The 13611-nt window shown below is 43.0% G+C and overlaps 1 protein-coding gene across 3 annotated transcripts in view; it reads right to left on the minus strand.

Annotated features, from left to right (window-relative positions):
* Nucleotides 1-13611, minus strand: part of KCNK10 (potassium two pore domain channel subfamily K member 10) — a 138414-nt gene that overhangs the window by 76771 nt on the left and 48032 nt on the right. Inside the window, exon 1 of one of the 3 annotated variants that reach the window (XM_027120242.1) lies at nt 11147-11191. The exons of the other annotated variants lie outside the window; for them this stretch is intronic. The gene's annotated coding sequence lies outside the window, so the exon portion shown is untranslated. Of the gene's footprint in view, nt 1-11146; nt 11192-13611 lie in introns of those variants that run through there. 3 annotated transcript variants of the gene reach the window in all.

A 13611-nucleotide genomic window follows, 5' to 3' on the forward strand; every position in this document is an offset into this window, starting at 1 on the left:
ATATTCCCCTCTAAAATTGTAGAGGATGGAACACTCCCAAATTCATTTTATGAGATCACCATTACCCTGATACCAGATAAAGATACAAAAAAAAAGATTACAGGCCAATATCTCTGATGAATATAGACACAAAAATCCTCAACAAAATATTAGCAAATCAAATCCAACAATACATAAAAAGGATCATACACCATGATCAAGTTGGTTTTATTCCAGGGTCACAGGATGGTTCAACATTTGAAAATCAATCAATGTGATACACCACATTAACAAAAGGAAAGATAAAAATCACACGATAATCTCAATAGAAGCAGAAAAAGCATTTGACAAAATTCAACATCCATCCATGATAAAAACTCTTATTAAAGTGTATAGAGAGGGAACATATCTCAACATAATAAAGGCCATTTATGACAAACTCACAACCAACATAATACTCAACAGTGAAAAGCTGAAAGCTTTCCCACTAAATTCAGGAAGAAGACAAAGATGCCCACTCTCTCCACTTATATTTAACATAGTATTGGAAGTCCTAGTCACAGAATTCAGCCAAGAAAAAGAAACAAAATGTATTCAGATTGGAAGGGAAGAGGTAAAACTATCACTATATGCAGATGACATGATACTCTATATAGAGGAACCTAAAGTCTCCACATAAAAACTATTAAAACTGATAAATGAATTCAGCAAGGTTGCAAGATACAAGATTAATAAACAGAAATATGTTGTGTTTCTATACACTAATAATGAAATATCAGAAAGAGAAAGGTTTTTTAAAATCCCATTTAAAACTCACATAAAAATACCTAAGAATAAACTTAACCGAGGAGGTGAAAGACCTATACTATGAAAACTATAAAACGCTGATGAAGGAAATTGAAGATGATTCAAAGAAATGGAAAGATATCCCATGCTCTTGGATTGGAAGAATTAATATTGTTAAAATGTCCATACTACCCAAAGCAATCTACAGATTTAATGCAATCCCTATCAAAATACCAGGGACATTTTTCACAGAACTAGAATAATCCTAAATTTTATATGGAACCACAAAAGACCCCGAATTGCCAAAACAATCTTGAAAAAAAAGAACAAAGCTAGCAGTATCATGCGCCCTGACTTTAGACTATACTACAAAGCTACAATAATCAAAACAGCATGGTACTGGCACAAAAAACAGACACATGGATCATTGAAACAGAATAGAGAGCCCAGAAATAAACCCATACACTTATGGTCAATTAATCTATGACAAGGGAGGCAAGAATATACACTGGAGAAAAGACAGTCTCTTCAATAAATGGTGCTGGGAAAACTGGACATCTTCATGTAAAAGAATAAGATTAGAACATTTCCTCACACTGTATACAAAAATAAACTCAAAATGGATTAAAGACCTAAATGTAAGACCTGAAACCGTAAAACTCTTAGAAGAGAACATAGGCAGAACCCTCTTTGACTTAAACTATAGCAATATTTTTTTGGATCTGCCTCCTAAAGTAAAATAAATAAAAGCAAAAATAAACAAATGGGACCTAATTAAACATAAAAGGTTTTGCACAGCAAAGGAAACCATTGACAAAACAAAAAGACAACCTACTGAATGGGAGAAAAGATTTGCAAATGATATGATCGATAAGGGGTTAATATCCAAAATAGATAAACAGCTCACACAACTCAATATCAAAAAACCAAAAAACTCAATTAAAGATGGGCAGAAGACCTGAATAGACATTTTTCCAATGAAGATATACAGATGGCCAACAGGCACATTAAAAAATCCTCAACATCACTAATTATCAGAGAAATACACATCAAAACCACAATGAGATATCATCTCACACCTGTCAAAATGGCAAAATCAACAAAAAGTCTACAAATATCAAATGTTGGCAAGGATGTGGAGAAAAGGGAACACTAATACACTGTTGGGATTGTAAATTGGTATAGCCACGATGAAAAACAGTATAGAAGTTCCTCAAAAAACCAAAAATAGAATTACCATATGATCCAGCAATTCCATTGTTGGGTATATATCTGAAGAAAATGAAAACACTATTTCGAAAAGATACATGCACCCCAATGTTCATAGCAGCATTATTTACAACAGCCAGGATATTGAAGTGTCCATCAACAGATGAACGGATAAAGAAGATGTGGTGTATACACACAATGGAATATTACTCAGCCATAAAAAAGAATGAAATTTTGCCATTTGCAACAACACAGATGGATTTGGAGGATATTTTGTTTAGTGAAATAAGTCAGACAGAGAAGGACAAATACTCTATATCACTTATATGTGGAATGTAAAAAATAAAACAAACTAGTAAAAACAACAAAAGAGAAACAGACTCACAGATATAAAAAACAAACTAGTGGGCACTTCCCTGGTGGCGCAGTGGTTAGGAATCCGCTTGCCAGTGCAGTGGACACGGGTTCCAGCCTTGGTCCGGGAAGATCCCACGTGCCACGGAGCAACTAAGCCCATGCACCACAACTACTGAGCCTGCGCTCTGGAGCCCGCGAACCACAACTACCAAGCCCACGTGCTGCAACTACTGAAGCCCGTGCACCTAGAGCCCATGCTCCACAACAAGAGATGCCACTACGATGAGCCCGCACACCGCAACGAAGAGTAGCCCCAGCTCACCACAACTAGAGAAAGCCCGCACGCAGCAACAAAGATCCAACACAACCAAAAATAAATAAATTTTAAAGAAAACAAACTAGTGGTAACAAGTGGGGCAAGGGAAAAGAGAAGGGACAAGATAGGGGTACAGGCTTAGAGGCACAAACTACTATGTGTAAAATAAATAAGCTACAAGGATATATTGTATAGCATAGGTGATATAGCTAGTATTTTATAATAACTAGACATGGAGTATAACCTTTAAAAATTGCAAATCACTATGTTGTACACCTAAAACTTATACAATACTGTAAATCAACTAAACATCAAGAAAAAAGTTTTCATTGGCTTAACATAATAAATAAATAAATAAGCAACAAGGATGTATTGAACAGCCATTTTTTGTAATAACTTTAAATGTAGTATAACCTATAAAAATACTGAATCACTGTTTTACACCTGAAGCTAATATAATATTGTAAATGTACTATACTGCAATTGAAAAAAATCAATCAGTGTAAAGAAAGTTTGGGTTTCTGACAACTACTAAAGGTAAGCAAAAAGAAAGGTGGTGATAATGAGGGAAGGAATCAAAGACTGATGTTATATTCCAGTTAACTTGGTTTCCTGAAAAAAATAGAATAATAAAATAGACCCTAAATGTATTTCTCAATAGAAAATGCAATGAGTTACATGTAATCACTCCTGATCTATTAATGATAGAATTTTTCTTCTATTTTCCTCGAATAATAAGTTATTGGAAAAGAAACTTCCCCTGGTTTGAACACATCGAATTCTCAAAGGTCCCTGCTCTCTGTAAGGGCAATTTCATTACCTTGGATATAAATATGTTAATTTGGGGACTCTTCGGGAACGGCAGGAAGTTCAAGTTCAGCGCAGTGTCACACACAGAATGGTATCACACATTTCAGAAATCGGCCTGGTGCGCAACGAATGGCCATTTCCCTTCGCTTTTGTTCTCCTTTTATAATACTAATGCTTATTATGGCCTCTGTCAAGGTGCAGCTTGGCTGTTGTGTAAATAATGTATATTAGGAGGTGACAAACCTAATTATCTAAGTGAGGCAAACAGTCCCACTCAGTGAGAGTTAAACTGCTCTATCTCTGCCTTGGGGAACTCAGGGTAAATAAAAGTGTAGGAATGTCACTCGTCCTCAGTCAAACACCAATGACCCTGACAACACCTGGAAGAATCTAGTTTGTAAAGTCTGCTTTTCCTCGTAGAACCTCAAAATCAGATTTTCTCTTTGGGAACCAAAGTTGAATATCAGCTTTTTATTGTACATTATTCTACCAAATAAGTCAGTAAATGTTACATTTCCTTCTGACCTACATGAACACAGAACTCTCTGGAATCTCTGACTCAAGAATTAGAATTAGCACCCTGGGCATTATGTTCTTGCTAATATTCCCTAAAGGCATTACATTCAGGTTCCAACTTGCCCTTGTTGATACGGAGAAGTCCAGCCTCGCCCAGGCCTGCTTTCTTTCAACTTTGTCCTCATTTCCCATTCTTTCGCCCTCCTCGCTGTATCTTAATCCCTTGCGCGTCTCACCATCACCATGGCCACCATCACATCCTGCCTGGTCTAATCCAACAGCCTCATAAGTGACCTCCTTGCTTCCACTTTCACCCACCTTCTGACCCATAAGTCTGGGGGTTAAATACCACTTCTAGAAGCACCTCCTCCCCTTCCCCCTGCACCCTCTGTGGTCGGCAGAATAACAGCCCCCAAAGATGCCATATCCTCATCCCTGGGACCTATGAATATGTTACCTTACATGGCAAAAGGAACTTTGCAGATCTGATTAAGTTAAGGACCTTGAGTTGGGGAGATGATCCTGGAGTATCTGGGTGGACTCAGTGTCATCACAAATGTCCTTATAAGAGGAATACAGGAGGGTCAGAGAAAGAAACAGATTTAAGGACAGAAGTAGAGGTCCAAGTGATGTGGCCATAAGACAAGGAATGTAGTCAGTCCCTAGAAGCTGGAAAAGACAAGGAACAGATTCTCCCCTAGAGCCTCCAGCCCTGCCTAGACCTTAATTTCAGCCCAGTAAGACAGATTTTTAACTTCTGACTTCCAGAACCATAAGATAATAAATTTGTGTTGTTTTAAGCCACTAAGTTTGTGGCAACTTGTTACAACAGACACAGGAAACTAATACACCCCCCCCACTAAATTAGGTCTCCCTCGGCCCCCACTCTCTGCACTATGATGTTGACAGAACCTGTTTGCTCATCATTCGACTTAGAGCTCCAGGAGGGCAGGCACCGTGTCGACCCCCCTCATCTCTTGTACCCCAGTAACCTGCCCAGTGCCTGACACATAGTGGGAAGCCAATCATTGATGGCTGATGAAAAGAACCTTCTAATGAAAAAGGAAAGGCAGGAAGAAATGTTGGCACCTCCAAACCACGCCCACAGTGGTGGATGGCGGGGTCATATGGAAAACAGCTTGACATTCCAGCAACACTGGACAGGTTCTCTAACACAGCAGTGCTCTGTTCACACCGCCACTCCTTCACGTGTGTTCCCTCTGCCAGGAGTCCCCTCCCCACCCCCATCTGCCTGGGGAACTCCCGCCCTCCTGAGTCTCAGCTCCAAGCTGCCTCCTCTGTGAAGCCATCCTGGCCTCTCCAGGCAGACTCGACGTGACCGTCTCCCCACAAGACCATGAACTCCTTGGAGTCAGAAGGCTTGACTTTTCATCACTGGATCCCCATTTCTTGGCACAGTGCCTGGCCAAGAGCAAATATTTGTTTTCTGTTGTTGGTGATGATGATGATGACTCCTTCGGACTATAAACAGAAGCCCCATCAGAATCACCACCACCCTCAAGAACAAGCATTTATTTAGCACCAAATGGGGCTGTGCTGTGGTGGGGATATGGCACGGTCCCTCCCAGCTTCACAGGGTTGACAGTCTACTTAGTGAACATGCTCCACAGCGTCAGGTAAAAAACATTAGGATGAAGCCTCTCTGGGTGACAAATGATGGCCCTGAGCATGGAGATCAGTTTCCTTCACTGACTTTATTTGCATCATGGATGATTCCAGGGCTTCTAGCACCCCTGAGGCTGGGCAGAATTGGGCTTGAGAAAGGTCTTTGCGGGCCAGTTCCTGGCGCCAGTTTGCTAAGAGACTGAGCTTAGGAGCAGAGTTTGAACAGAATCCACCAATCCCTGAGTTCCAAAACACCAGAAACAAAAACCAGAGAGTTCCGATCACAAACCCACCAGTGTCTGGGTGACCTTGAAACCGCCACTTAGTTTCTGTTTCCTTATATGACAAATGTGAATAACAATGACCACTTTTTTCTTTTTCTTTTTTTTTTTTTTACCCCCTCATGGTTCTTGGGAAATGCAAGCCGCCCTGACTTACTGATTGGAGTATATTTGTACGTATCACGAGTATTGGCAGGGACCTCAGAATGTTACAAAATCTTTTGTGCGTTTGATGAAAAATGGAGTAGGTTGCTTTAGCAAAGATGACTGCACATTTCGATGGCTAGAAAAGGATTTGGTTTGTGTCTTTTCCTTAACTTGGATAAGTTTACAAAGGATGCTTTTTTTGTAAAATTTTTTAAACATCTTTATTGGAGAATAATTGCTTTATAACAGTGTGTTAGTTTCTCCTTTATAACAAAGTGAATCCGCTATACATATACATATATCCCCATATCTCCTCCCTCTTGCATCTCCCTCCCACCCTCCCTATCCCACACCTCTAGGTGGTCACAAAGCACTGACTGATCTCCCTGTGCCATGCGGCTGCTTCCCACTAGCTAGCTATTTTACATTTGGTAGTGTATATATGTCCATGCCACTCTCTCACTTCGTCCCAGCTTACCCTTCCCCCTCCCCGTGTCCTCAAGTCCATTCTCTACGTCTGTGTCTTTATTCCTGTCCTGCCCCTAGGTTCTTCAGAACCTTTTTTTTTTTTTTTCCTATAGATCCCATATATATGTGTTAGCATACAGTATTTGTTTTTCTCTTTCTGACTTACTTCACTCTGTATGACAGTCTCTGGTCCATCCACCTCACTACAAATAACTCAATTTCATTTCTTTTTTATGGCTGAATAATATTCCACTGTATATATGTGCCACATCTTCTTTATCCATTCATCTGTCTATGGACACTTAGGTCGCTTGCATGTCCTGGCTATTGTAAATAGAGCTGCAATGAACATTTTGGTACATGACTCTTTTTGAGTTATGGTTTTCTCAGGGTATATGCTTAGTAGTGGGATTGCTGGGTCGTATGGTAGTTCTATTTTTAGTTTTCTAAGGAACCTCCATACTGTTCTCCATAGTGGCTGTAGCAATTTACATTCCCACCCACAGTGCAAGAGGGTTCCCTTTTCTCCACATCCTCTCCAGCATTTATTGTTTGTAGATTTTTTGATGATGGCCATTCTGACAGGTGTGAGGTGATACCTCACTGCAGTTTTGATTTGCATTTCTCTAATGATTAGTGATGTTGAGCATCCTTTCATGTGTTTGCTGGCCATCTGTATATCTTCTTTGGAGAAATGTTTATTTAGGTCTTCTGCCCATTTTTGGATTGGGTTGTTTGTTTTTTGATATTGAGCTGCATGAGCTGCTTACAAATTTTGGAGATTAATCCTTTGTCAGTTCCTTCATTTGCAAATATTTTCTCCCATTCTGAGGGCTGTCTTTTCGTCTTGTTTCTGGTTTCCTTTGCTGTGCAAAAGCTTTTAAGTTTCATTAGGTCCCGTTTGTTTATTTTTTTATTTTATTTCCATTTCTCTAGGAGGTGGGTCAAAAAGGAACTTGCTGTGATTTATGTCATAGAGTGTTCTGCCTATGTTTTCCTCTAAGAGTTTTATAGTGTCTGGCCTTACATTTAGGTCTTTAATCCATTTTGAGTTCATTTTTGTGTATGGTGTTAGGAAGTGTTCTAATTTCATTCTTTTACATGTAGCTGTCCAGTTTCCCCAGTACCACTTATTGAAGAGGCTGTCTTTTCTCCATTGTATATTCTTGCCTCCTTTATCAAAGATAAGGTGACCATATGTGCGTGGGTTTATCTCTGGGCTTTCCATTCTGTTCCACTGATCTATATTTCTATTTTACAAAGGATGTTTTATTTAATCTATTTCTTCTGCTCAGAAACCACAGTTGCTCTCACTCTAATACTAAGTTGCCTTGTGACCTGGGATCTGCCACTGGAGCTCTCTGTGCCTGGAGCCACCAAAGAAGCAAAATCGGCCAGATGATAGTGACAGTGGTGGTGCAGATAATAGGAGTTCCTGCCACTTATTGCACACTCACTTTGTGCCTGTGACTCTGAAAAACACTTGTTTACATTGTTGCATTTGGTCCTCACCATGAGGTATTATCTCCCCTGTGTGAGTCCAGGTCCTCCCAGAAGCAGATGCCAAGAAGGGATTAAATGTGCAGGGCAGAAATAGAGACATAGATGTAGAGAACAAACATATGGACACCAAGGGGGGAAAGTGGCAGGGGGGTGGTGGTGGTGGTGTGATGAATTGGGAGATTGGGATTGACATGTAAACACTAATATGTATAAAATGGATAACTAGTAACCTGCTATATAAAAAAATAAAATAAAATTCATAAAAATAAATGTGTATGGATTTTATTAAGGGAAATGCAGTCAGGTGGTGAGGACAGCCAGCAGACACACTGTGAGTCTGACTCCACTGATGGAGAGCGGGAAGGAAGGGAGGGTGTGGGAGTCCTAGACCACCTGCAGCCCAAGAAGGCTCAGCACAGCCATCAAGGAGTTCTTGAGCCAGAGTCAGCCATCTGAGGAGTCCTGTGTCTCCCGGGAGAGGCCTGCTTTAGGGTCCCTGCTGTCCTCGGCCACAGGCTGGAAGCAGCCCACAGGAAGTGTGACCACAGAGGATGCCAGAGCAGCAGCCGGGCTCTTGCTCGGTTATACTCCCTCCAGTTGGAGGCCTGCGTGGCGCATGCCTGCTCACGGCCGCCACACATGCCCACTTCACAGACAAAGAAACTGAGACCCAGAGAGCTTAAAGGACTAAGCCCAGGTCAGGTGGCCAGAAAGTGGTGGAGCCAGGATTAAAATTAGAATAACCTGACCTCAAAGTCAGTTCTCTGGACCGTAGGAACAGAAAACTAGGAAAAAAAGAAACTCCAGGTGGAAAGAGCCCTTTCATCTAAAATGTGTCAATAATGGATGAGGCATATAAAGTAATGGCCTATTCACAACGCCAACAGAAAAGGATTTGGCAGCAAAAGTGCTGCCAAGACTTGATGAGAAGGAAAATGTTGGAAGACAATAATTTTCACTTTACAATGTTTCCTCCCAAACAGTAGCCCATCCCATTTTTTCTGTAGATGTGGGTGGATATGGGGGCACATGTGGAAATCTTTTTCTTCTTGTTTGAATTTGTTCAATTTTGTACCATTCAGGCTTTCCCGAGCCCCGTACACTTTACTGCATCATCCATTCATACATTCAATCAACAAACACATGAGTTCACCAGGCACCATGCTTGGCCCTGGGGATGTATATATGAATAAGACACATCCCTGCCTTCAGAGGTAGTGGGAGAATTGACAAAGATCTGATGCAAGATCTAGTTTATCTTCACAAAGCCTTCTGTGGTGGGCCGTGGTCATTATCTATCCCCCTTGGACAGGTGAGGAACTGAGGCCAGGGGAGGTGACACTGACTAGCCTATCACAAGCTAGTAAGCAGTGGCATCCTTGGATCCAGCTTCAGACCCCTAACCCCGAGTACCCGCACTCTTCCACAGCACCTGGAACAAATGGCATTCGGGATGCTGGGTATCAAACGGGATTCGGGGTATCCTGAGAACGTGAAATGCAGCCACCTCGGAGGTACCACTGTCACATAGCGACATGACTCTGCCTGTCAACCCATGCAAAGTACAGCTGTGACTGCAACACGCTGGTGAGAGGCAGTGAACACTTGCCTCCCCTCACCAACCACCACCAACACCACCCCCCCCCCGGGTCTGGAATTGTTCCAGGGCCACCTGCATAGGCAGCTCAGAGCTTCCATAAAGCCCCAGGTTAAAGCTGAGCCTGGAATCCCCAAAAGCCTTCCCTGGCTGGACCAGAGGGTGGGTGTTGGGAAGAGGGAAGGAGAGACGAGGAAGAGACCATTCCAGCCCCATCACCCCGCGGTTGTCACAGCAGCTGGTTTCAGCCATGATCTGCCTCTAAGAACAGCCAAGAGAATGTGTGTGCTCCGTCTGATTCCACATACCTTGCAGCCAGACCTTGTGTTTCCTGTTTCCATGTGATAGGTTCACCTTAGACATGATCAAGCTGGTCCTGGTAAGAATGCAATGACCATCACTTTACAGGCTTTATTTTAAAATCCAATTATTAGAGAAATGCAAACCAAAACTACAATGAGGTATCACCTCACACTGGTCACAATGGCCATCATCAAATAATCTACAAACAATAAATGCTGGAGACGGTGTGGAGAAAAGGGAACCCTCTTACACTGTGGGTGGGAATGTAAATTGGTACAGCCACTGTGGAGAAAAGTATGGAGGTTCCTTAAAAAACTAAAATTAGAGTTACCATATGATCCAGCAATCCCACTCCTGGGCATATATCCAGAGGAAACCATAATTTGAAAAGATACATGCACTCCAGTGTTCACAGCAGCACTGTTCACGATAGCCAGGACATGGAAGCACCCTAAATGTCCATCAACAGAGGAATGGATAAAGAAGATGTGGTACATATATGCAATGGAATATTACTCGGCCATAAAAAAGAATGAAATAATGCCATTTGCAGCAACATGGATGGACCTAGAGATTGTCATAGTGAGTGAAGTCAGACACAGGAAGACAAATATCATATGATATAGCTTATATGTGGAATCTAAAAAAAGGGTACAGATGAACTAATCTACAAAACAGAAAGAGAGGTACAGATGTAGAAAACAAACTTACGGTTACCAGGGGGTAAAGAGGGGGGATAAATTGGGAGACTGGGATTGACATATACACACTTCTATATATAAAATAGATTACTAATAAGTATCTACTGTATAGCACAGGGAACTCTACTCAATACTCTGTAATGACCTGTATGGGGAAAGAAGCTAAAAAAGGAGTTGATATATGTATATGTATACCTGATTCCCTTTGATGTACAGCAGAAACTAACACAACATTGTAAATCAACTATACTCCAATAAAGATTTTTAAAAAAAAAAAAAAAGATGCAATGACACTCAGTCTAGACATACTAAATAACCAAGCCATGTCCCCAAAATGCCACCACAGACGAGGCTCTCCCTTTAGGTTTTATCATTGCCCTCTCCTTCTAGCCCTCCTTAAAAACTTCAGGCTTTGTTTCCAGATGGAAGAGACCAAGGTATCCTGAAATTTCTGGTACAGAGAGCCACGACAATGGGAAGCAAGACTGAAAGGGGAGGAAGAAGGAGGTAAGAATGTGCTGCCACCTTGACTCAGCTCTGTCCTCGCCTGAATTGCTGGGACAGCCTCCAGTCCTGCCCCTCTTAAATGCACCCTCCACGTCCTCCAGGGGGCCTCTCCAAGGTGTGGATCTGATCACACCCACCTCATCCTCAAGCTCCACTCCAGGCACCACGGAGCTTCAGAAGAACATGCAGGCTCCATGGCTTGCAGCAAGACTCCCTTCCAGGACCTCGTGCCTGGCTGTCTCCCCACAAGCAACCTTTGCCCCAGGCAAGCAACACCCAGGCCCCTGCATGCCGAGCCCAGAGGAATAGGTCTTGCTTCCCAATTCCTTTCTCCTTCTCACTCTTTATCTGGCCAACTGCTCCTCATACTTCAAAACTCTCTTCATGTGTTACCACCTCCAAGAAGTCCTCCCTGACTGCCCACCCCTCAGTACAACCAGATGCCCTTCCCCTTGAGATTTTCTCTACGTCTCAATGTGGAGCTTAGCACAGTGCCTACAGCTGGAAGGCTCCTAGGTACAATTTGCTCATTCCTGAATTCATTCATCCATCCATCCACAAATCTGCCCTATGCCAGCATTTATGATATCAAGTTTGCACACGTGCCCAAAGGAAAGTCTGACTGCTGAGTTCACCGAATCTGGTGCTAGTGGTGGTTGTTGTTTTCTCACAGACAGACATCCTGAGTCAAGGTGTCAAAATTCTCAGAAAGCAAATAGTCCAAGGAGAGCTTGTAATCCACTTCACTGTGCTCCAAACGCTCAGTTCTGAGCTTTCTTGTTCTCTTCACAAAGGGCTAGAAGGTTCTCTTTTACTCATGGGTGCAAAATATTTGGGGGTGGGGGTAAAAAAATCCGTTGGATGGAATGAATCACCCTTGGTGAATCACCTCTCTGGTAGCAAGCAGGCAGAATTTCCCTCCAGCTGGCCCTCCTGGGGTTCCTCTGACTAGGACCAAACAGCATCAATTTGGGTTTGAGGACCCAAAGGCTGAAGCCCTGGCCCATTAGTGGACCCCCAGCCTGAGAAGAAAACAAAGGTTGCTGGATTCATCTGGGGCTCAAAGGATCACCGACTTCTTTCTTCTTTCAGGACTAGTAAGTAGATGGTTTCTCCTATCTTCCCCAACTCTCTTGTTGTATTTATAAGCCAATGGCATGGCACAAAGTCAGGGGTCTTCACCAGCAGACAGGGCCTGGAGAATGAGGCTCTTGGCATGGAGGCCTCAACTCAGGCAGTAGCACAAGGGATGGAGAGGAGGGGGTCAGAGACAAGGGGTGTTAAGGAAGTAAAATCCACAGGTCCTAGTGATTGACAGAAAGCGAGAAGTGTGGAGAGGGCAGGATCCAGGATGACACCCAAGCACCTGGTTGGAAGAGCGTGGTGTTCTCCAGGACAGAAAAGGCAGGAGGCCTGGGTTTACAGCTTCCGTGGCACATCCAGGTGGCCATATCCAGTAGACATTAGACTTAAGGGACTGGAACTCAGGGACAAAATCTAGCTGGAAGCCTAGGTTTGAGAGTGATGAGAATATAGGTGATATTGAAGCCACAGGACTGGATGAAATGGTCCAGAAGGAGATGCAGAATGAGAAGAGAGTAAAAGATGGTGCTCAAGGGAGGAACATGTAAGAGACAACAGAGGAAGAACCAGAAAGAATGAGAGAGCAAAGGGGGAGCACCAGGGTGTGGCTTCCTAGACATCAAAGGTGGTCAATCTTTTTTTTTTCCTTTTTGTTTTTAATTAATTAATTATATTTTTGGCTGTGTTGTGTCTTCGTTGCTGCATGCAGGCTTTCTCTAGTTGCGGCGAGCAGGGGCTGCTCTTTGTTGCGGTGCGCGGGCTTCTCATTGCGGTGGCTTTTCTTTGTTGCGGAGCATGGGCTCTAGGCCTGCGGGCTTCAGTAGTTGTGGCACGTGGGCTCAGTAGTTGTGGCTCGCAGGCTCTAGAGCGCAGGCTCAGTAGTTGTGGCACACGGGCTTAGTTGCTCCGCAGCATGTGGAATCTTCCCAGACCAGGGCTCAAACCCTTGTCCTCTGCATTGGCAGGCGGATTCTTAACCACTGCGCCACCATGGAAGTCCCAAAGGTAGTCAGTCTTATTCCACTCCACCCCCAACATCATTCCCAAGGCCTGGTCTGCTAGAGGTCTCAGGGTGTGTTTGATGAACTGATTACTGTCTCGTAGGACTATCCTACTGCTCATTAATGGCCTTCTCATAGACTATTTTCTACCCCTGGCTTCCAGGAAACTCTCTTCAACAGACCTCTGTTCCAGAATTCCTAGGCGTTATAGCTTACTCCTGCTAGCAAGCGAGATGCCTTTATTGCTGCAGTGAAATGAACTCTCACTTACGCACACGAGCACAAAGAGCGAAGAGCCAGAGGTATTTCTTGTATGTGCTGAGCTGGTCAGAACAGCTCCATCATTTCCCGCAGGTCTGCTCATCTTTCAGGATCCAGGGCTGCCTACCTTCTGGTTCTGCGGACAGACCCCAGACTCTGC

Source organism: Aethalodelphis obliquidens, unplaced genomic scaffold (genome assembly GCF_003676395.1).
Source record: "Aethalodelphis obliquidens isolate GAN/ISIS:26980383/991018 unplaced genomic scaffold, ASM367639v1 scaffold21, whole genome shotgun sequence".
In the NCBI taxonomy this organism is placed as follows: domain Eukaryota; kingdom Metazoa; phylum Chordata; class Mammalia; order Artiodactyla; family Delphinidae; genus Aethalodelphis; species Aethalodelphis obliquidens.